Source organism: Equus przewalskii, chromosome 11 (assembly GCF_037783145.1).
Source record: "Equus przewalskii isolate Varuska chromosome 11, EquPr2, whole genome shotgun sequence".
NCBI lineage: Eukaryota > Metazoa > Chordata > Mammalia > Perissodactyla > Equidae > Equus > Equus przewalskii.
This window is the reverse complement of record NC_091841.1, coordinates 8,234,458-8,259,060: the sequence shown is the minus strand read 5'-3', so window position 1 is coordinate 8,259,060 and position 24,603 is coordinate 8,234,458. Positions and strand designations below refer to the sequence as shown.

The window sequence follows — 24,603 nt, the reverse complement described above, 5'->3', positions numbered from 1 at the left end:
AGCTCTTAGATTTGGAGGGGAAAATAATTATCTGCCTGACCTTGATTTTGTGAGTGTTGAGTCAGAGGAATGAAAGGGGCCAGGATCTAGCAGGATGAGGGAGACAGATGTAGATCGAGCTCAATGTGGCCAAGAGGGAACCCACTGGGCAGGTGGGGAGTGGATTCCCTGTAAGGAGCAGAGATTCCAGGGACTGGGCTTCCTGGCCTTTGGTTCTTTCCTACTGGATGTCATGGTCCAGACAGCTGTTCCCATGCTGTTGCTGGTGTGACCTGGACCAGGAAATCTGCATGCCACCTACCGGCTTTGCTTGGCCACCTTATCCGCATCCACTTTTCTAGAGGTTAGAATAGAAAGCTCACTGTTGCTAACCTCTTCTTCCTTTAGCTTCCCTGGCTATGGCAGCTTGGTCACAATCTGGAGCTAAGAGATCCCCTCCTCATAGAAGCAACTGACTCTTCACATCCCTCATTCCTCCTCATCCTATCAGTCTCTCCTAAGACACAGGCAGTCAGACTCTGGAAAGTTGTGGATGAAGGACACTGACTTTTTTTCAAAGTCAGGCAAAGTAGTGTGCGTTCTTTAGTTTTTTTTTCTGACTCTGTGTTTTCCTTGCCTTCCCCCCTTCTCTTCTACTTCCATTCAAGTCAGCTCTGGATTAGAGTTTTAGTTCAACTTTCACTTCTCTTTCAGCAGATTTTTAATTATCCCAAAGCCACGCTGAGAGAAGGCCGGTTCAGAGGCTCCAGGCAGTTTTGGTCACATCTGCAGATCACATAGGTTTCATCTCTATGGCAACTGACCCATGTTGGGTGGGAGCAAATAAAGCTCAGACCCAAAGGTTAATTGCTGTTTCATTTCTGCTTTTTTCTCCTTGCAATTCCAGCATTGTGGATGGAGGTTCTAATTAGAATCACATTATCAGCAGATTGAACATCTTCTTTACTATTTCAGTGGCTGAAAAATTACTCCAGCTGGCTTGGAAAAGAAAAGTGATAGATGGTTTCTATTGGCCTTGATGGCTCCTTTTCCCACCTCCTGGAGAACAGACAGCTCAGATGATCTGGCCAAATGGCCTGGATCTTTGCAGCACCAAGGAGCAACATGCTCCTTGATTCTTACTCTATTTTAACATTAATAATATTACTGATAGTGTGACTATTTATTGGTAATTTACTTGTGCCAGGCACTCTGCTAAACACATGATCTCATTTAAACTGTAAAGCGATGCTTGAGTTAGAGATTCTTAACCCCGTTTTACAGATAGGAACAACTTCAGAGATATTAAATAGCTTGCCCATGATCATATAAATAGTAAGTTGCAGAGCTGTATTTTGAACTCAGCTTATCTGATTCTAAAGCTCTTGACCATTAGCCAGATCCCAAAATACACTCCCTGAGGTTCCAACTTGGTTAGAGAGACGGGGAAATACTCAGAGAAGGCAATTTGGCTTTCCTTGTTAGCTGCCTCCATTCAAACATGCTCTGGGACTTGGGTAAACTCATTGTCTTCCCATTAGTGTTCCGAAATGGTAATGACAGAAGAAGGGTATCATGGTGCACATTAAATCTTATATACAGTTTCTCTGTTTCCCTAGAATTAAAAAAATCAATGTAAGACTTTATTCATCCTCTCCAAATACAGTACTGTTGTGTTCATGTCTTGCCTTTGCTCAGGTCTTCTTTCTTCCTGGAATTCTCTTTCCCTGTCCAGAAATCTACCATTTACACTTCTCATCCTTTAAAGCCCAATTAAAAACACAATATCTTTTATGAAATGTACTTTCTTTGATAACTATGGCCCATATTTTTTCTTTTGTCATGAATTCATACAATCGTTCATTTTCTGAATTGTGCTGTTGTTGTTAACAATTTAGATTCCAACTCAGATTTCCTCAATTTGAATCTCAGCTCCACCATTTAATACTTCAGTGTTCCTGAGCAAGTTTCTTCTCTGAGCTCAGTTTCCTCCTGTAACTGGGGACCATAACAGACTCAACACCTTAGTGGGTTCTTGTGAGCATTAAATGAGTTTCTACAAGTAAAATGCTTAGAAGAATACAGTGTTCATAATAAGTACTACATAAATGCTTGCTGTTGTTTCTTGTCTTGCTCATTAATTGTTTTGTTTTATATTATTCAGGACAGAACTTCAACTCAAACACATCTCAACATCATAAGGAGATTTATTAGCCCTTTGACTGGGCAGTCCAGTGATACACCTAACATTAGCATCACTCTGTCCAGGGACTCAGTGATGCCACTCAGGATATTTGTTCTCCGTGCTGACTTAGTTCCCAGGCAGGGGCTCTCTTTGTGGTGCTCCCCCCAGTGTTAGGTTTACATCCTCCCACTCCAGCAGTCAGGTAGCTCCTCTTCCATCTTCACCACAGCGAAGGTTCTGGGGCTTCATTTAATTACCCCAACTCAGACCACATGTCTACTAGTGAATCAGAGGTTGTTGCCAGGGGGATCCTCCTTGGCCAGGCTCTGGATACAGAGTGTAGAGTTAGCCCTCGTCAAATCAGGTGGCCAGGAGGCTCCCCCAAGAGAAATCGGGGCATATGTCTACCTTAATGTGTGCTATCCCCTTTTAATGGTATGTTGGTATTGGGAGGATAGCGTTGGACCCCTCTTTTGTGCTTAACTTTAGGCAGAAGCTCAAAAATGAATTCCTGGTTAATGGACTTACATGTGGTGTCTGCCCTTAAGACTAGGAAATGAGCTGCCTGAGTCACAGCCTGGACACCCAGATCCATTCAAAGCTGCCTTGAAAAGTTAGCCCTTGGGGAGGGAGGGAGGGAGAAGAATGAGATGGATGGAATGGGAGGAGCCTTCACCTGCAGTTGTAATGTTTTATTTTTCAACAAAAGGACGTGAAGCAAATATGGAAAGATGCTCATATTGGTTAAATCTGAAAGATGGGAACATGAGTGCTGTAATAGTCTTTGCCTTTTCTGTGTGTTTGATATATTTCATCTAAAAACAACAAAACAACAAAACAAAGCAAAAAACAGTAGCTACTTATCCAGGCAGCTTTTTTTTTCCCTCTGCGTCTCCTGGAAACCAAGACTGCTCAGCAGTCACAGAAACTCTGGTGGTCTTCTGACTAATGCCACTTGTGAAAGTCAGCCCTTTCTTCCTGCTCTCTCACCTGATAAAAAACATAAGGTTCACAGTTATCTTAAAGGAAAGTTCAGCAGTCTCTCGTTATGGTTTGAATAAAGAGCTTTACCTGAAATCTGTTATGAGAAATAACCATGTCAAAATTTATAATAATGATAGCAATAATAGTCATCCCTTATTGAGAACTGACTATTTCTCCGGCACTGTGCCAGGCACTTAACATACATTATCTCATTAAATTCTCCCAACAACCCTCTGAGGTGGGTAGTACTATTGTTCCTGCATGGCAGATGACCAAGCAGAGGCTCAGACTGGTTAAGTCACTCGTCCAAGGTCACATAACTATAATTTGCGGAACTGGGTCTCAAATCCAGATCTGTCTGATTCCAAGGTTGGTCTTACCCGCATCCCGAGATCTTCCCCTCTGTTTACCCAGGAGAAGGTCTGGGCATCAAGAGACTTTGGCAGCTGGTACTTCCCTTTCCAAGGGTGTCATTAAGAACATGGAGCCTGAAGTCTGAATGTTTGACTGAGCTGTGCTACTTACTACTAGGTGTCTTGGAGAAGTCCCTCAAACTCTTTGAGCCTCAGTTGCCCATGAGTGAAACAGAAGGAAGGATAACACTTATTTCATAGATTTTCCTGAAGATTAAATGAGACTGTGCGTGTAAAATGCTCAGCATAGAGGTGGGCAAATAGCGAACGCTCGAGAAATGTTAGTAACATTTTTTCCTTTAGATAAAGGCGAGGCCTCACAAATTCACTCCATTTTAGTCTCTTTCATCACAATAGTATCTCTCAGCACTTTTAAAAATTAATTTTTATCACATGATTCAACAAATCTAGATGGTTCTACAAGGCTTTTAATGAACTGAACAACCTCTTTTCCTATCCTTCTCCACCGGGATATCTGCTTCTAAGAGTCAACCACTTTTGATTCTATTACCTAGTTATTTTCTGGGACTTCCCCTCCTTTTTTCTTTTTGTAAGTTAACTTTTTTTACTTTGAGATAACCATGAATCACATGCAGCTGTACGAAATAATACAGAGAGATCCTTTGTACCCCGTATCCAGTTTCCCCCAACAGTAACATCTTGTAAAACTATAGTATGATGCAACTAGGATATTGACATTGATACAGTCAAGATACAAAATACTTCCATCACCACAAAGATGGCTCACCTTGCCCTTTTATAGCCACACCCACTTCTCTCCTGTCTCCTTAACCTGTGGCAACCACTAAACTGTTGTCCATTTCTATAGTTTTATAATTTCAAGCTGTTTATATAAACGGACTTGTACAGTATGTAACCTTTTGAGATTGGCTCTTTTCAATCAGCACAATTCTCTGGAGATCATTGTGTGTATCAATAGTTCCCTTTTTATTGCTGAGCCATATCTCATGGTTAGATGTACTGCCACCCTTTCTCAGCACTTTTTATATTAACCCTCAGTTATGTTTTCACACGTGGCCCCTGCATTTATTTTTAGGGCCAATACCACTTTCTCTTGTCTCTGGCAATGCATGTTAGGCATCTTCAAAATGATGCCTCCCAGCAGTCTTCCATGGTTGCCTCCTGCCTTTTTATCCCTTTATTTGTCATGCCACCAACAACTCAAATTACACTCTAAGAAAACAAGGAAGGAAATCTAAAAATTTCTCCCTCTATATAATTTCCCTTTGGTGGTGTTTTCATTGTCAGATACAGAAATTCTTTTGTATGTTTGCACAGAGCATTTGAAAAATCATAAATGGCTCAAGTTAGTAAAAACACAAGGAAAAGGCTTGATGGGGTGAATGCTCACACCCAGCCATCAGAAGCTGCCTCTGGACAGGCAGAACCATGCCCTGGGCTGCACTGCTGGAATCCTCCAGCTGCTCTCTCAAGGATGACATTACCAGTGACATTAGGAAAAGACTTCCCTGCATAATTACTTCTCCCATTCAATTTTAGCAGCAAAACATCTATAAAGTGTGTGTATATTTATGTGTGTTTTGGGTAGAAGTCAGGGAAGAAGTGGGTTTGAGTGCACAAATAATAGATTTTCTGAGTTAGTTGGTTTCTCTCCTTTTCCATTTGGGTTCTTCTTGCCTGTTTCTTTGGAATCCCCTCCTACTGAGCCCCACACAGAGTTCTTCTCAAGATCAAAACCAAAAAAGCCTTGATTTCCTAGGGCAGATTGAAAATGCTTTAAGGGAGAGGACTACTGTTTCCCATTTTTAATTGCTATCAATATAGCGTCTTTCACATAGTAAGAGCTAGATAAATGCTTTGTGTTTGATGTATTGTTGATTCACAAAAAGGTGAATTGAAAGGATTCAACTTTTTGAGTTTGGCTGTTTCTGGGACTTTGAGAAGACATTTTTCAGGTTTGTCCCTTTCTTTCTTTTCTTTTCTTTTTTTTGAATTTCTGACATTTCACCAAAGGGCTTGGTTTGCCCCGATTCTTTCCATTCCTATAAAAGAGTAGACTGGGAGTCAGAAAGACTACTTTGAGTCTTTGATCCGTTATTTACTAACTGCAAGATTTTAAGCAAGTCGATTAATCTGCATAAAATGGTGCCTGTAATGGATGCTCAGGCTCTGGGACAATCTAGAGATCAGTCTGCCTAGAATTTTTCTGATACAAAGTAAAATATTGTCATTGCCTACTGTGAGGGGTGCAGGAGTTAAAGAGAGAGAACTCTTTCTACATGTCTATGTAGAGATGGATATTCCAAAAATGTGGACACTGACGTTACTCTTCATTGCATGGGTTTTAGGACCCTTATTAACAGGTCTTTGGTATCTTTCACTTTAATTGTTCCAAAAACGTTTGCTGTATATTTTCCCCTTTCATAAGACAGAATCTTTTCATGTAATCTGTTGCAATGAAAAATTCTTTTGGCTTTCCTGCAGAGCTCTGGAGATAGCACTTTTTCTTGGAAATCTCAGTGGAGTGAATTAATCTACATCCAAGAAAAATTAGAGATTCAATTACCTGATAACCTTTAAAAGGATAATTATGTTCTAAATGCCTTCAGCTTTGTTGTCAGAGCTAATTTCTGAACGTTCTCTTCCAGTTCGGCCTCTAACTGTATGCCCAGGATCAGTGATGATTTTCCCATTGTGATATGCGGTTTTCATAATTTGTAAGGCACAGTCACTACTCCCAGGAAGGCATTGGGACACCAAGATGCCTGGAGCATTGACCGTTAACCTAGATACTTCAGGATGATGGATTGAGTAAGAATAAATATAGGGAATGGTGACAGAGAAGAACAGTGGTTGCTGAAATGTCAAACCAAGAGGGAGGCCATCTGGTCAACTATTACTTCTTGAACATCAAATTACAGGGGAAAGGGACTAATATTTCTGCAAAATCTACTGTGTGTTACATGCTGGGCATAGTGCTTTAAATATATTATTTCATTTACTTTGCTTAATTAGTACCATTTAAAAATGAGGAAATGAGGCTCAGAAATACTGATAATGTGGCATGTACAAGATTGCACTTGTAAGGGGCAGATTTGAACACAAATCTCTGACTCCAAAACTCCTTTCAGTAGGACTTGCTGCCTTGTAGTAGAGGAAACAGGTTCACGAGGATGTGAGGTTGATGAAGTCACTGATTCTAGAGGGGGGTTCTGGGAAGATAGCAACATAAATCTAACGCTCTTTTCAATTCAGTATCAAACAATTCCAATGTATCTTTCTCTTATAAGTCAACTAGTTGGGGCCTACAGGTTGCTAAGTGGAAATGAGGCCATGGGCTCTGTGGGAGTCCCATTGCAGACAACTGGTGCAGGTTTTCTGCTCTGTGGGCTGGGCAAATGTCTAGCTACTGGTGACAGAGAGCCCTGAGGCAGGGATTATAAAATGGTGACATTGAGAAGAGATTGGCCCAAAGAGATTTGTGGATTTGGGGAAGAAGTATGATGGCCTTGCATGTGTGTGTGCCAGGTCTCCATGACACCTGAGATGCCAAGCAGTAACCGAAAGTATGATCTTAGTCATCCCTGCCCTTGAGGAACACGGAGGCTCCCACAGAGAACGATTTTGCCTCCCTCCACTTGTGGACTGCTGCCTGGTAGGGTATTCTGATGACAACACCTGAGTCCTAGTTATTAAGGAAAACCACAATACGTCCAAACCAGAGATAGCAAGATCCAGCAGAGCATACAGAACAGAGACACAGATACAGCTGCCGACGGAGACGTGACAATTTGGACAGAAAAATAAATGCACTTCAAAAGATTCAAGCACAGTTGGAAAGGACTTTTCAGAGCTAAACAACACTTGCTACATCCATAGATGAGTTAAGGCAAAATGACCATATTAAGACAGAAATAGCCAGACTGGAGGAGCAAATGGAAGAAATTTCCAAGTGTAAAGCAAAATAGTCACAGATACTGAAGAGATTAAAATGATAGCGTTATGTTTTAAATAATAAGATTAAGCATTAGGAGCATGTACTACACATCTATATGGGACCATTTTGAAAATCTAGAGCGAGAGTTGACAAACTAAGACCCATGGGCAAAATCTGGCCCACTGCATGTTTCTCTATGACTCACAAGGTAAGAATGGTTTTTATATTTTTAAACAGTTGTCTAAAAAATAATATTTTGTAATATGGGAGAATTACATAAAATTTGAAAATCAGTGCCCATAAATAAAGTTTTATTGAAACACAGCCACACCCATTCATTTACACATTGTCTGTGGCTGCTTTGGCACTACAGTGTTAGAGCTGAGTAGTGAACAGACTGTCTGCTCCACCAGCCTAAAACATCTGTCCCCTCGTGAAAAACATTTGTCGACCCGGACCTATAGGAAGTAGATCATTTTCTAGCAAAATATAACTTATTCTGGAAGAAATAGAAAACTTGAATAGACCAATTACCATAGACAAAAATGAAAAGGTAATTTAAAAAATCTACTATTGAAAAAAACCACCAGAATGGTAGATTTCAGTGATGAGTTTTATTTAAAGTTTTAAAGAACAGTTATTTTTAAATGTTATTTAAACTATTCCAGGCCATTGAAAAAAACACAAACTTCTTTAATTCATTTTATGACTATAGTAGGACCTCAGTACCAAAACCTGATATAAATAATATGAAAAAGAAAACTGTACATCAATCTTATTTATAAATATAAATGCAGAAACCATAAATTAGATTATAGTTACACATCTATAACAATGCATCCTATTCTTGAGGATAGTTTTCTTCCAGAAATGCAAAGGTGATTTAATAGCAGAAAATTTACCAACAAATTGTGGGAGGAAAATTGTATTCATCCATCAATAGATTTAAAAAGAATTTGATAAGCATTCCTTAAAAATTTTCTGTTAAATTCAGGAGTAGATACTGCTGTCCCTCATCATTATTGTTCATTGTTATCTTGGAAAGTTGGGTAATTTCAACACAATAAGAAAAGAATATTAAATAACTTGTAAAATGTTGGAAAATAAAGAGATGATATTGTCACATTTTCTGACTCTGTGATTGTGTACCTAGATAACCTGAGACTCTACAAAACTATGGGAATTGGTAAAGGAATTTGGTAAGTAGTTGGATGAATAGACAAGTATCGGCAACTATTCTGCATTTATCAATAACCACCAAAGAAAGAAAGAAAAAGATCCCTTCACAAAAGTGCAAAATCTATGAAATGCTTATAAATAAAACAAATAAAATAACAAAAATTCCATAAGAAATTTAGGTGGTTACATGTGTACCCTAGAGACAGTGAGATCTTCTTAAGCTTTTTGAATATGTACAAATAGCTACATTAAATGATATAAACACAGAAAATAGAGAAATGACAGCTTTCAAGAAACAATTATAATACTGATGAAAGACAAAATTAGAATATTAATCCTAATATATCTAGAACCCTTAAAAATTGATAAGAATGGGACAAAAGACCCAAAAGAAAAAAGGGGAAAAAAAGCATGAATACACACGGGGACATAGAATTCAAGTCCAAATACTCAACAAAGACGTGCAAAGGTCAAATTCAGAAGAAAATTAGAAAAATGCAAATTAACATAGCAATAAGATATCACTTCCCAATGTTCAAACAAGAAAAAATTAAAGACATAACATTTATTGCTGTTTGGGATGTAAGAAATGTAAATTGTTATTTTATTTATTTATTTTTTTTGGTGAGGAAGATTCACTCTGAGCTAACATCTGTGTCAATCCTCCTTTACTTTGTAAGTGTAATGCCTCCACAGCGTGGTTGATGAGTGGAGTAGGTCCACACGCAGGATCCAAACCCATGAACCCAGGCCACCAAAGTGGAGTGTGCAGAACTTTAACCACCCAACCATGGGCCTGGCCCCTGTTATGGCCTTTTTGAAGAGCCATGTAACAACATCTATTAAATTAAAAATACATATAGCCTTTGACCCCAATATTCCATACTCGAAATGTATCTTATACAAATAAAATTGCCATTACACAACCACATATGTACAAGCTTATTTATTGCAACAACAGTTGAAGTGGTGAAAAATCGGAAACCTAGTGAATTCCCATTAGTCAGGAACTGCCCCTAAAAATGATTGCAGATTCGCATCATGGGACTATTACAAAGCGTTTGAGAAGCATGGATGAGAGCTGTACTACATCTCTTGTGGAAGAATTTACATGAAGTATGAGTAAAACAAGACATGCGTGTGAAATTATGTGTATTTGTATTTGAATATACGATCATGGAGAAAAACATACTAGGCTATTAACATGCATTATCTGAGTGGGAGTAGGGAAGAAAAAGGGAGGTAGGAATTCAGGGAAAAAAAGGAAAAGGAGAAATAAAATATGGGACTAAAAATTACCTAGAGCATACCTGAATTTATCTCGTTTATGCATTTCAAGTACATATGTGTATGTTAATAGAAACGACGGAAGTGAGAAAAGCAGATGTTGAATTTGAACAGTTACAGCCGTAGCTTTCCTCTGCCGCACGATGCCCGCCTACAAGCTGCGGACTCCTCGGGTGCCACCTGACAGTTGTTCTGGCTCAGTGCAAGATTGCAGTGAAAAGTTCTGATTGCTGTGTCAGAGAGAGCCTAAAAATCAGCTTCAGCCCGGTCAAGGCCAGGGATCAAAGATTCTCAGTTGTAGAACCCTGAGACTTTTTAGAATATTGCTCAGGATTTAGTTCTGCTTTTTTTTTTTTTAAAGATTGGGACCTGAGCTAACAACTGTTGCCAGTCTTCTTTTTTTTCCCCCCCTGCTTTTTATCCCCAAATCCCACCAGTACATAGTTGTATATCTTAGTCGTGGGTCCTTCTAGTTGTGGCAGGTGGGATGCCGCCTCAACGTGGCCTGACGAGCGGTGCCATGTCCGCACCGGGATCCAAACCGGCGAAACCCTGGGCCGCTGAAGCGGAGCGCAGAACTTAGCCACTCGGCCACGGGCGGCCCCGTAGTTCTGCTCTTTTGCTTATATTTTGGACTTGCCTTGTCTTCAAATGTGTTTGCTCTTTTCAGGTCATTTTCTCCAGATCCCCAGGACAACAAGAAAGGAGTCATAGACCTGGGTTCAAGCCCTGGCTAAGCCACTTACTTTTGACCGTGACCCTGATGAAGCCAGTGACTCTCAAACTTGAGCACCATCGGAATCACCCTGGAGCGCTTGTTCAAACACAGATTTCTGGTCTTACCTCCAGGGTCGCCGATTCTGTGGGTCTGGACTGAGGCCTGAGAATTTGCATTGCTAATAATTTCTGGGTGAGGTTGCCACTGCTGGTGGTCCAGGGACTGTCTTTGGAAACCATTGGGATAAGCTATTAATCTCTTGCAACTTCCTTTTTTTCCCCATAGGTAAAAAGAAAATAATCATGGGCTTAGGGTCTGCTGGGATTTGAAGGATCTTGTGAATTCAACCCTCTCCCTCTGTAGATGAGGAAACCGAGGCTCAGAAAAGTGAGGACACCAATCCTTGTTGGCAGAACCAGGATAAAAACCCAGGTCTTTTGAGCTCTGGTGCAGTGTCTGCAGCATCCCACTATCTAATGCTGCCCATGCCAGTCTTCTTGGGAGGGCATACGAGACAATGCTGATGAAAGGGTCCCTACTGACCCCTCACAAAAGCAAAGAGTTATTATTATCATTTATTGAGTTTTGACAGCTGAGAGGGGGTGTCTTTGAAGTGTCTAATAAGCAGCATTCTTTCATAACTAGATTCTAAACCAATTGATAAACAACATGAAACAGATGGAGGACAAAATATCATTTCACTTTTGACGAGACGGTTTGAAGGATGAAGCTTTTATTTATTAGTGAGAGATTTCCAAATGCTAAACCTATGAATTAGAATGGGAAAGAAAGGTTTTCTCCCTAACACTTTTAATGTCAGGCACTGTGCTTGCATGCTCCGTCTCATTTAGCCATTTCCACAGGCCAATGAAATAGATCATGTTATTATCATCATTTTACAGCTGAGGAAGCTGAGTCTCAAAAGGACTGAGCGACATATGTGGAAGATAGCAAAGACATGGATAAAGAGAACAGATTAGTGGTCACCAGAGGAGAAGGGGGTTGGGGGGGTGGGTGAAAGGGATAAAGGGGCACATGTGTATGGAGATGGATAAAAGTGAGACTACTAAGGGTGAACACGATGAGGTGTATTCAGGAATTGATAAACAATAATATACACCTGAAATTACCCAATGTTATAAATCATTATAATCCCAATAAAATTACTTGGGGAAAGAAAAAGGACCAAGTGATTTGTCCAAGGTGGAGTTTGGAATGGAATCAAAAGACGGTAGTCTCAACAACTGTCTACACTTTAATTATGCTGCTGTGTCCTTTTGTGAGCATTTACTATGTCCCAGGCACGGTTTATCAGTTTAAGTTGGCTCGGGAAGCAGAACCTCTATGGATCGTATGCCATCAAGGGTTTATTACTGGAGTGGAGCAGGGCATGAGAGGCTGTGGTCTCTGCCACTGGTGGGGGGCCTGAGGTCACTGTAAGTCAGCAGAGCGGGCACTTGGAAAGAAGAACCAGTTGTAAAGTGGGGCAGAGGGAGAACAAACTGGAATCTTGTCTGTTTTTCACCTCCACCCCCCTTAGCAAGATGGCGACCGGCAGAAGTGGCTGGCATGTGTTCTGGGCTGGCCCTCTAAAGAAGCTGAAGACTGGGCCCAACCTACAACAACCAACAAGAATGCCAACAGATCAGCGACCACGTGGGCAAGCTGCAGTGGTGCCTGACCCCCTACACAGACCTTCAGAGTCAATTGCTGCTGCTTCCTGTCTGCTTTCCAAATCTCAGACAAATTACCTTGTGACCCACCCTAACTCAGGACGAGGCAGGGAAGGGAATTCTGAGAAACGTAGTTCCAGCTTGGCTTAATTTACCCTACGGAACCACCACACACGGTGACAATTATTTTACAGACATTATTTCATTTGTCTTCAAAGCAACCTCCTATGGCAAGAGCTCGAGTTTACAGGTGGGGAAACGAAGGTTTCAGAGGCTACATAACTTGTCTAAGATATAAACTTGCTTAATGTGCAAGGGGTTTTGAAGTCAGATCTCTGTGACATTAAACCTGTGTTCTCACCCCTGCATGACAGTATACACTGATTTTTCTCTAAGTGTTCCTCTGTCTACTCTCATGGAAACTGTCACTGGCATAAGTAAAAGGCTTCACACAGACTGCTCTAGGCATATCAGACACCCCAGATGCTTTTCTCACCTTTCCTCATTCCCTAGACCAGAGCTTCCTCGCTGAGGAGCTGCCATTAGATCATAGGCCTGCTGGGGATAGGCCTGGGGCAGGCGGAGCCCCTGTGAAGGTCACCTCCAGCTCTTGGCAACCTCATGGGTTTACCCCAGTGGGTGCCATGACGTGAAGGCCGGGGAGCATTAGTATGGTCTCCCAGGACATACCTCACCTCACAGGGGTGGAATTTACCATCCTCTGGGAAATGAACCTAAGAGAACTTATGTGCAGCCTGTTAGCGTGAGAGATACTGGCTGGAGCCTGCGGAGGAGGAAGTCTTCACGTGACACTGTCAAACTCCCGGCAGGCAGACAGGTGTCTTGGTTTTGATTTTCGTTTTATAAACATTTTTCCTGCCTGTCAGTTCTCCAAATAGAGCCAAACTCATCTCCATGGCAGCTGAGGCGTGAGAGCCCTAGTGAATATGTCAGAGCTGAGGAGAACGCTCCACTCCAAAACAGGCGTAAAAGGGAGGAAAGAAAGAGGTTTGCTCTTATCGCAGAGTCTGGACAATATTGAGTATGGCAGAGTGGTCGAGACCAGAGGTTCTGCGGTCAGACGCCTGGTCTGAATTCCAGGTGCGCCATCACAGAAAGACTTTGAGCAATGACTTACTAAGAAGTGAGGCACTTACGAAGATGTATGATATATGTAGTGGATTATATGTATATAATATGGATTATATTATATAATGTAATGTATGTAAATATACGTAATATGTAATATGCATATATGTAAATATACACTTATAATTATATAATACTGAACTTGAATACAGCTTGAACTGTAAAGGATAAACCAGTGAGCTTTGTGGTCAGCTGGATCTAAATCCCAACTCTGCTATTCCTATTAACTGTGTGACCTTGGCAAATTGTTGAAGTTTTCTGAGATTAAAATAGTATTTCCCTTATTGACTTGTTAGGATTAGATGAGGTAACATGTGTAAAGCATGCAGCAGAGTGCCTCATATAGAGGAAGTATTCAATCAATTATGACTGTGTTATTTCCCTCAGCCTGATTCTAGCTCTGCTTGCTGCTGCGTATCCATCCCTCAGTTTGGCTTTCTGTCCATGTGGGGGAGCTGCAGGCTTAGGGTGGAAAGAAGGGGGAGGAGAGAGAGGCAGCAAATCCACGCTAAGGAGGGCATCTCTCTGTGAGAAGGTCTAGGATAAAGAGGGAGAAGAAAAGGGATTGGCAGTGATGGAAATGTCACTGACTATGCGTTGGTGCCTTGGGACTTTAAATATTAGTCATTTGACTTTCCTTTTGTGTTTTATTTCTTTTCTGCACAGCATCATCAAGCCCCAAGTTAGGTTTTAAAATTGAATGAGTCATCCCATTATCCTTGAGAACTGTGTCAGGGACAGAGTATCATCCTTGTTCACTAGTGAGAAACTGATAAACAGCGGGGTGATTGGTGCAAGGTCACAAAGCCAGAAATAGTAGTCACGGTCAGTGTGCTGGCCTTCACATGTTACTGCCTGCCCAGGTTATAGGACACTGGTTATGTCACTGGGAGAAATGGGGTAAGAAATCACTTTGCTTGATCATCTATCATGTGCTAGATACCATGCCAGGCATTTTATGTTAGTGTTTCATCAAGTTCTCACAACTACCGTATGAACCAACGTATGGATCATATTGGTACTATAGTCCCAATTTATAGATGAGCAAATTGACACTTATTTTGGGATTTGAACTAGTCTTCCTGATTCCAGAATTTGTGTTGTTCTCATTGTGTCATGTTGCTCCTGAATATTTGGCTCTTGTTGCTATTTCATGAGCATCCTGGAGGCCAATGGGGCTTCCTCTTGGGCAGCTCTCTCTAGTCAAAGCCAGTGCTTCCTTTCCCCCCAAATCTATTCTGTGGCAATAGGATGCCCCCAATTCCAATTGATTGCTCTACTTCCTGCCCTCTCCATCCTCTTCTCCTTAAAACCTGAGAACTGGAGAAGACCTTAGTGATGTTTTCTGGGAACGACAAAACCTGTGCAACCATAGATGTCCTCGGATAGTGGTTATCAGCTACACAATGCAATTCACGTCTACAGATATTTATTGACTCCTCGCTTATGCCAATACCTTGTTAGATTCATTTCATCTCTGGAACCTGGCAAGCCCAATAGCTCTGAGACAGCACATAGTTCAAAGCAACAGACATTCTAATCATCATCATCATCATCATAAAATAACTACCATATAGCAAACACAGTGGTTTATAGATAGCTCATTGACTCTACAGGAAAACCCCAAGAGATTGCTATGTTTATCTTTCCAATTTTATAGATGAAGAAGCTGAGAGTCAGAGAAGTTAAATTAGTTATCGAGAGCCATACACATTGTAAGAGGGAAAGCTGGGAATTTAACACAGGGATTTTCTATACCAAAGCCTCTCCCTTTGATAATTTACCTTCCAGGCCAGCACTGGTGGCCTGGTGGTTAAGTTCAGTGTGCTCCACGTTGGTGGGTCAGGTTTGGTTCCTGGGTGTGGACCTACACTACTTGTCTGTCAGTGGCTGTGCTGTGGCAGGGGCTCACATACAAAAAGAGGAAGAATGGTAAGAGATGTTAGCTCAGGACAAATCTTCCTCAGCAAAAAAAGTAATAATTTACCTTCTTGTGTCAGTTAGCATTTGCTGGGTAGCAAACCATTCCAAAACTTAGAGGCTTAAGACAGTATTTAGCTCACGTCTTTGTGTGTCAGCTGAGAAGTTTTTCTGATCCTGGCCATATCAGCACCCTCTCATGTTTCTGTGGCCTGCTGGCCAGTTTCTGGGAACTGGATGATCTAGGATGGCCTCAGTTACATGTCTGAAGGTTTACTGGCCATTAGCTGAGGTATCTTGGTTCTCCTCTGCTTAGCCTCGCATCCTTCAGCAACTGCTCTGGGGCTGTCCACACAGTGATCTCAGGGTACCAAGCACAGCAAGAGAGCAAGTCCCAATGCCCCATCGCTTTTCTTGTCTCTCCTTGTTCCTTTTCTCCCTCTCTGTTAGCCAGTGTCCTGTTGGCCCAGCAAGTCGAATGGCCAACCCACATTCAAGGACTGAGAATTAGACTCCACTTCTTTGTGGTAAAGGAGGTATTTATAGGCAATTTTTCAGTCCACCATACTTATTTTCTGCTAGGTCACTCAGTCTGGTGAGGTACAGAGATATGCAAACAGATAAGTGACAGGACATTTTGAGAACTGCTTATACATATGGAGGCTGCCTACTTCATTGGCTTCTAAAATGCTCTGGGCAGCACAGAACTTGGGAGTTCCCTCAAGTACATGAGATTTCCTTGAGAAAAAAGCCAGTGCAGGTCCTGGAATGCCTTAACACTGGGCTGGTTTAGTGGGGAGAAGTGGTGACCGAGCCCTTGAAACCCTTCAATTAATTTTTTTCTGAGTATAACTTTGCATTTTCCCTGCATCACTGCCCCACACCCTCCTGCTGAGGAACCTGGCACAGCTGCAAGCCCAGCTGGGCATCTGTTTCAGGAAACTCAGAATTAACTTTATGGCCAGAAATTGCTAAGCATGGCTCAATGTGGCTTCTATCCACTTTGGGGATTTAACAGACCCAAGTGACATGTCTTTTGTCACGTTTGGAAAAGTGTCTCTTACATAGTCGTGCTCTTCAAGAGGCAGTTGATTCCAGCTTGTTATATGAGTCTTAGATGTTTCTGTAAGTGAGCAAAGGTGGGTGGGTGGGTGGGACACACGATGGGGAGCTCCTTGAGGCCTCAGGCCGTGATGGAGCTCTGATGTCCCTCAGATGGCTGCAGTTCCCCTTGTCACTTCCCTTCTACTGTCAATAGAGACAGAATAGTGCTAAGTGTGTGGACTCTGAGCAAGACTGGATCTAAATCCCAGTTCAATGTCTTACTCACTCTGTGATTGGAGTAAATTACTTAAGCTTGTTGTGTTTCAGCTTCTTAATCGGTAAAATGAAGGTAATAAAAGTAACAATTCATAGGGATGTTGTGAGGATTAAATGAGCTAATATGTAGAAAGTGTTTAGAACCATGGTAGGCACATAGTAAGGCTAAATGAATGTAGGTGTCATTATTCATAACAAGAAAAACTTTTACTAGTATTAGTATTGTTACTCAGCAATGATTCCAAAACCTACCAGCATCTCAGCATTATCTCAGAAATCTTATTAAAAAATCCAGATCCTGTGCCATCCTCCTGGAGATTCTGATTATGGGATGCCCAGGAATCCATACATTTTATCAAGGGTCTGACGATTTTAAAGCAGCCAGTGCCCAGAGCAGCATGTGGGTATTATAGCCTACCCTATAAAGCTTGGCACATTTTCTTCAACACTCAACACACGGAGATACTGAGATCACTTAAAGAAGACTATTCAGAAAGACATATATATAAAACAGCTATTCCTGCCTCTACAGACCCTGAGTGCAAAATATACTCACCCCTTCTCCAAGAGAAAAATCCAAGACACAGTCCTTGCTTTCAAGGTTCTGTCCTTCCTAGGATGCCCTAATGAGGAATGGATGTTCCTAATTACTGATAACAATAGTTCACATTATTGAGTACTTACTAAGTACCAAGAATTATGCTGAGAAATTTACTTGGATTAGCACTTTTAATCCTTTTAATAATCTAATGAAATGGGTACTATATTATGAGGAAATTGCAGCTTAGTGAGATGAATATCTTTGCCAAGGTCACCCAGTGAATTGACCATTAATCGAGCTATTTAATTATTATTTTATGACTCAAATTCAGGCTCTGAACCTCCAAGAACTGTGTCCTGAACTACCAATCTAAACTGCCTTTTGGTAGAAGTTGCTAGTCGTTTCTTATTATCTGTTCTCAATTAAGTTCCCTAATAACACAACCCTGAGATTTAGCTGGGCACATTGTGACCCAAAATAAAAGCATTTTCCAGCCTCCCTTGCAGGTAGGTGTCCATATGGCTAAGTTCTGGCTAATGGGATGTAGAGAGGAATTGATACATGTAAATTCTGGGTCATGACTTTGAAGGAAAGGGGTGTGCCCTCCCTCTCCTTTAACCCTTCTGCTGGAGCGAGGCCATCATGGTGTGCCATCTTGAAACTTAAAGATGACAGTAATATCCTTGGGTATGTGGAGCAAAAACATAGAAAGAACTTGGGTCTCTGACACTGACAGGGACTGCTTATGTAAATTTAGATTATAAAATGAGAAATAAATCTTGAGACCAAATATTGGGTATCAACAGCAACTGAACTCATGTCATAAATAATACAACTCTTTAGCAACTCATTGTTTTAAAAGGCTGAGGTTATGAGTGATCTGGGCCCATTCTGAATCTCAAGCAAAGTTTTAGAAAGGGTCCTTTTGCCCTTGGTGAACTGACCTGATGGGTTCTAGATCTTACCTCTAGGAGCCCCAAAATGCTAGGTCTATTTGTGTGTGCAACAGTTTCCACGGGCCATTTCAAGGGGTCAGTAAAGTATCAACAGTATAAGAAGTTGCAATTCCATAGTTTGAGTCTGCTAATTGGGTTGTTGGGACCTCAGATCCCTAAAATCTCCCCTTTTTTGTAGCTCAGAGGTGAAAAGGGAAGTTCCAATGGTATCACACAAACTGTAGTCTTGGCTCTCAGGTGCTGGTTGTCAACTTTCCACTCACAGTGCCCTGTTTCTATAGATAACAGATTCTGAGATGTCACAAGAGATACATTTGAAATTGAGAAGAGGTCCTTTCAACGTTGTATACAGTCCACTGGTTAATTTTTGGCTAAAGCTTAGTTTAGGGCTTATTCAGTGCTGGTTTTAGTACTGGAGATACAAGATACTAGGAACTGCAACTCATGGTGAGTATTTGAATAAAAGTCTTACTTGATTTAAGTTTAATCCAAGTAAAAATAATAATAACAGTAATGGCTAAATATAATGAGTGCCCAGATTGTAACAGTCACAATGCCATATGTTTACATACATTACATCATTTAATTCTCACTACAGTCCCCCAAGGAAAGTAATACTATTATCCCATTTTCCAGTAAGAAAACTACCACAAACTTTGCAGCTGTCATACTGCTGGGTTTCTATCCAATTCACTGCAGGCAGAGGAATCTGGAGTAAAATCTAGGACAATAGCTACTATTGTTAAAGTGCTTCTCATGCCTGTACATATTGAGCACTTTATACATTATTTTATTTAATCCTTACAACAATCCTATGAAATAAATCTTAGTACCATAGAGATGAGGGAAATTTGGGCCCAGAAAAGTCAAATAACTTGGCTGTCGTCACATGGTTTAGAAAAGTCCTGGCCAGTATTCAAGTCTGACTTTAAGTCCTGGACTCATTAAACTAGCCATGCTATTTTCAACTTGTACCATAAAGATGCTTCTGATTATCAGTGTGGGGATCAGAATTCGCACCCCAAAATGTGTCTTTCTGGCATGATTATTTTTAAGAACAAAAGACTCAGAAAGAAACTTTGACCTGCTTCCTAACTGCCTAAAAGAATTTAAGATAGAAAGCCTGTTCCAGGAAGGACCTGATACCATAAGATAACTATAGTACATATAAATAAGTTGTGATGGACAGGGAGGAACCTAACAAGGCCCATGTGATCAAAGCCCTCTCCATGTCCCGTTGTCTCTGCAAGGCATGGTCTACATTTGTCTACCAAACATTTGCTTTTCCATCTCCACATCAATTACCCGCCTCCTCTGTGAAGTCACAAACCACTACTCCCAACATCTTCCTTTGTCTCTAGCTAAAGATGGTATTTAAGGTGGTAGCTTTGGCTATTTTGTTGAGTTACTTGGTTATCTTGGGTTTCTCCCATGTATTACAGGTTATTAACCTTTGATTTTCTCCTGTTATTCTGTCTCATGTCAATTTAACTCTTAGAGCAGCCGGAAGAACCCAGAGGGTAGGGGAACACTTCTTCCTCCCCTGTACCAGCAAGCAGGTCCTAATAACATGGGATATTGATAGTGGGTGGTCTTTTTTTTAGAGTTTTAGGATTCAGTATCATTTTATAGAAAATGAAATTCGGAGGAGCTAAAGATACTTTTTATATATCCACTGTGTGTTCTGATTGCTACTGTATAAAAGGTTATACTTAGCTAAACATGGGAAAATATTAGACATGACCTAATTTGCTTAATAAATCTATTTAGTGCTCAGAAGATGTAAAATATACACACACACAAAATCCAGCAAGGAACAGACAAGAATCCTCAAAAGGGATAAATTAGGAAAGTCATGTGGAATTCTACAGATGTGATAAACAGTTATTAGAAAAATGAAACTTAGGCAGATGTGCCCTTAGACTAATTGAAAAAAAATCCTTGAAAATCTCAGTGGTAGGTATAACTGGAAGAGATGGCTGAAAGAATGAAAAGAATATACAAAAGGGACTATTCCTGATGTGTTTTTTTTTTTTTTTGTATAAAATGCATTGCATCTGTTCAGCACTTAGGAGCCATAGGATCTACATGTGAAAATGCCCTCAGATAAATTGAGAAAAGAACCTTGAACAACGCGGAAGAAGAAAAAGAAACCTAAAACAATATGAACTTTCTCAAAATGGGCTGAAATTATTATTTCAGTTTTGAAATGCTGGTTTGTTATTAAGATTTTTAGGCCAATGTATCATGAGGGTTAGCCTCAGGTGAATCAGTCTGCCTCTCTCTTGCTTCTCAATCTCTCAAATGTGTCCCCTCTTCTCCATCCACATTGCCACTATCTGTGTTAAAGATGCTAATTTTTCTTCTTGCAATCGTCTACATGTGGCTTCCTCATCCCTTAACTATCTTCCTCATTATAAAAGAGTGACTTTTTAAAAAGTGCAAGGTTGATAGGTTACTGCTTTTCTTTTTTTCCTTTAATTTTATTGGGGTCATATTGGCCTACAACATTGTGTAAATTTCAGGTGTATATCTCTATATTTCAGTTTCTGTACAGACTTCATTGTGTTCATCAACTGTCTGGCTTTTATCCATCATCATACATATGTGCCCCTTTACCCATTTGACCTCCCCCCATCCCCTTCTCTTCTGGTAATCACTAATCTATTCTCCTTATCCTGTGTTTGTTTATCTTCCACATATGAGTAAAATTATATGGTGTCTTTCTCTGTCTGACTCATTTCGCTCAGCACAGTACCCTCAAGGTCCATCCAAGTTGTCACAAATGGCACAATTTTGTCTTTTTTATGGCTGAGTAGTATTCCATTGTATATATATACCACATCTTCTTTATCTGCTTTTTGCATGTGGGATGCCTCCACAGTATGGCTGATGAGTGATACTACTCAGCATTCCATTGTATATATATACCACATCTTCTTTATCCATTCATCCATTGATGGGCACTTTGGCTGCTTCCACTTCTTGGATAGGATAGGGGTGCATAAGTCTTTTTTAATTGGTGATTTCATGTTCTTTGGATAAATACCCAGTAGTGGGAGAGCTGGATAGTATGGTATTTCTATTTTTAATTTTTTGAGAAATCTCCATACTGTTTTCCATATTGGCTATACCAGTTTGCATTCCCACCAGCAGTGTATGAGGGTTTCCTTTTTTCCACATCCTCTTCAACAGCTGTTAATTCTTGTCTTGTTAATTACAGCCATTCTGACGGATGTGAGGTGATATTGTAATTTTGATTTGCATTTCCCTAATAATTAGTGACGTTGAACATTTTTTTCATGTGGTGTACCGTTTTCCTTAAACTCTCATAGAGGTTTCCCATCACCTTCATGATAAAGTTGGCCTTAGCTCAGCAAAAAAGCCTTTTGTGATTTGGCTATTGCCTATATTCTATTCTCCCGGCTTGCCTCTTCCCCACAAGCAACTTTAGTCCAGCCATATGAACTGTTATGGACTTCTACATCCACTATAAAGATATACAGTCATGCATCACTCAACGACTGGGATACATTCTGAGAAATGCATCATTAGGCGATTTCATCTTTGCGTGAACACCATAGAGTGTACTTATACCAACCTAGATGGTTTAGCCTATTGCACACCTAGGCTCTATGGTACTCATCTTGTGGGGCCACTGTCATCTATGAGGTCCTTCATTGATTGAAACGTCGTTATGTGGCACATGACTGTACTGCATACTTCGAGGGGGAGCTTAAAATATGCTAGATCCTGGGTAAATTACAACAAATATATATTGTAAATGCACTGCTGGGCTCCAGGGGTTAAGAGAAAAAAGCAAATTGAAAACTGAACAGTGAATGTTTATTCTGTCATAATTATTAATAGCACCTCCGTTTCATTCTCAATTCTGTTCTAGTTTGGACAATGAACTATATGATCATTTTTATTAATGGGCTATAGTATAACCAGCCATTTCATAATCAGAGAACAGAGATCACCAAATTCCCTGTTTGATATCAATGGGTTTTCACTGCCCTTCGTTTTACCTTCTCTATCCAGCCAATTACACATTTATGGGTTTGTTACTTCCTTTACTCCACTCCTGGCACCAAATTCTGTATAAATTAGGAAACAATGTCAAAACTCACAGTGCCTTAAATAATAACAAGATTTACTGACTCACACAACAGGAAAATCCAGGCACAAGTTTGGCTGATCTGGCAATTTAAGGTTGTTATTAAGGACCAATTTCTTTCTTTCTTTTTTTTTCATTCTGCCCTTTACTGCATCAGCTTCCACCCAAACTAGGCCTCCCACCTGACGGTGCTTTGTATCTGTGCAGCAGGCCCTACCATCATTCCAAGCAAGAATCCTAAAATCCACCTTAATAGACTTGTTTAGGTCATGTGCCCTCCCTAATCCAATCATTCTGCCCAGGATAATGGAATGCACCCACCAGCTTGAGTAAACTGGGGCTTAGGCCTGGAGCTGGGTTGGCTGCTTGGAGGTATAAGGAGGAAGAGGGAAAGAGGAACACATACGGAATCAACGGGCAAGCTTGCAGTCCATCGTAGAAGCCTTGGTGTGCCTGGCAGACAAACCCAGCCAGGTTATCAGAGCCTCAAACTTGAGACTCGCTTCGGAGGTGGCACTACAGGACTCTTGACTTGCAGCTATTTGAGCCAAGAGAGGAGTTTGGGAGCCAAAGTGGTGAGTGGAAAGAGTATTTATCCTGTTCCTGAGGCCAAACAGGTCTGAGCCTTGAACCTGGGTACGAATCTCTTCACTGGCTTTGAATCTTGGCCAAGGTGATTACTTTTTGATCCCCATTTTTCCTTATCTGCAACTTGGGGATAATCTCCCTATCTTATTCAGTTCTGTGAGAAATAAACGAGATTACGCATATACACTGTTCAGTATAGTACGTGGCATACAGTAGATAAGTCCCCTTTTATTTTACAGTCCCTAAATTGACTCTGCAATCATCAGCCTAATGACTTTTCCTTGGGTCATTTAGTTCCCCTGCCAAGCTGTGGCTACACCTTTGTATCCCCTTATACAGTTGGTGGAGGCATACGGTGAACTAACTTGGTCTCCTATTCTCAGCATCTCTTTTTGAATAGTAGGAAAAATCTGATTTCTGGAAATTTCTAATAAATATAAACGTATTTTAATATCCATAATAAACACTGAGCAGCACCCAAATCTTGCTGACCTGGAGTAATTTTCCTCTCACCTTGCAAAGCTTCAACCATTGTTTTTGGCCCAGTGTTGATCCTTTCCTGATGCCTCAGGAAACTATAGCTAGTTCTTCATTTCTCACCAAGACCAAAAGCAATTTTGCTCCAGGGGAGGACATTAGCTCATTTGAATTAAGTTTCCAGACTCTAAGCCAAGAATCTCAAGGTCATAAGGCCATGGAGCCTCAGCAAGATAACTGACTCATTCTTGATTCCTGCTTTCAACACTGACCCTGACCCTGACAATGTTTGTGCTCACCCTATCCCTTTCCCCCAACCTCACATCAGCTAATTGGTCAGCTCAGACATGCAGGAAATAGCAGCAGAAGCAATGCTTCATTGAACCCCTCCAAGCAGTCAAGACCATGAATAATTCATCAGTTGGCTGTGGCCCTCTTTGCCTCTGGAGGTCCCACCATGGGTTACAAGTGATTAAGCTCAGGAGAAGTCCTCTCCCCAGGATAATTAGTCTTCCTTCAGCTCCATTGAGTGAGCACTCCTATTTTATTGTACCCTTGGGTCACAGGGGCTATTAAGTTATAAAACCAGCAAATTATTGCCGAAGGCCTGCAGCAGATTATTCTGAAGGCCCTGCCACTATAGGAATGGGGTTTAAGTCACCAGGGAAGTTCAGTCTGTGGCCTCCTGATTGGGGGGATGTTTATTATTTTAAAAATTTTCAAAGATGAAAATAGATTTATATTTCTTTCTGACCACAGAGATTATAAAAATGAATGTTTGCCTATCAAACCATACAGAAAATCGTAATGAAGAATGCAATGAAATCCTAAATCCCAAACCCAGAGACAGTCACTGGTAGCATTTTGCTGTCTGTGGTCCAGGCCTCTTTCTCCTTTTCCCTCCCATTTTACATAAGTGGAATCATATTATAAATGCAATTTAACAATCACTGCATATATCTTTTATGCCCATAAATATAGATCTACATCATCATTTTTATGACTAAGTGGCACTGGGCTGCATTTGTACCAGATTTTATTTATCCAATCCCTGTTGGTGAGCACAGTTGTTTCCAAATTGTTCTTATTAGCAATAACATTGCAATGGACGACCTCAAATACTTTTGCATGCATATCAGCTTATCTCCTTAGAACATTTCTAAAAGTGGAATTGCTAAGCACATCAGAAGGCTTT

The 24,603-nt window shown here is 40.8% G+C and overlaps 1 long non-coding RNA gene across 3 annotated transcripts in view; it reads left to right on the top strand.

Annotated features, from left to right (window-relative positions):
* LOC139074454 (uncharacterized) overlaps window positions 1-16,534 on the top strand; it is a 106,061-nt gene extending 89,527 nt beyond the window's left edge. The window contains exons 4-5 of one of the 3 annotated variants that reach the window (XR_011524077.1): window positions 10,617-11,051; window positions 12,205-16,534. This is a non-coding gene — a long non-coding RNA (uncharacterized lncRNA). Of the gene's footprint in view, window positions 1-10,616 lie in introns of all 3 variants that reach the window. The other 2 variants (XR_011524075.1, XR_011524076.1) reach the window with 2 other exon arrangements.
* The last annotated feature ends 8,069 nt before the right edge of the window (window positions 16,535-24,603 follow it).